This window comes from Syngnathus typhle, unplaced genomic scaffold (assembly GCF_033458585.1).
Source record: "Syngnathus typhle isolate RoL2023-S1 ecotype Sweden unplaced genomic scaffold, RoL_Styp_1.0 HiC_scaffold_33, whole genome shotgun sequence".
NCBI classification, from domain to species: domain Eukaryota; kingdom Metazoa; phylum Chordata; class Actinopteri; order Syngnathiformes; family Syngnathidae; genus Syngnathus; species Syngnathus typhle.
Genome location: NW_026871939.1, coordinates 440,436 through 440,667, shown reverse-complemented (window position 1 = coordinate 440,667; position 232 = coordinate 440,436). Strand labels below are relative to the sequence as shown.

The following is a 232-nucleotide window of genomic DNA, read 5'->3' as shown; positions in this document are numbered from 1 at the left end:
GACGAGGTGGCCGAGAGGTTAAGGCGATGGATTGCTAATCCATTGTGCTCTGCATGCATGGGCTCAAATCCCATCCTCGTCGAAAGTTAATGTTACATTGTTTTACAGTAAAGCCTCGGTTTTCAAACGTCCGGGTTCTCGAACAAATCAATATTTGAACAAAAAATTTGAGAATTCTTTGCTCCGGATGTCGAACGAAATTAGATTGTCGAACCTCACGAGAGGACCCGCA

The 232-nt window shown here is 44.4% G+C and overlaps 1 non-coding gene across 1 annotated transcript; it reads left to right on the top strand.

The window, feature by feature from the left end:
- Positions 1-82, top strand: trnas-gcu (transfer RNA serine (anticodon GCU)). The gene has a single exon. It is a non-coding gene; the product is annotated as a tRNA-Ser (tRNA).
- The last annotated feature ends 150 nt before the right edge of the window (positions 83-232 follow it).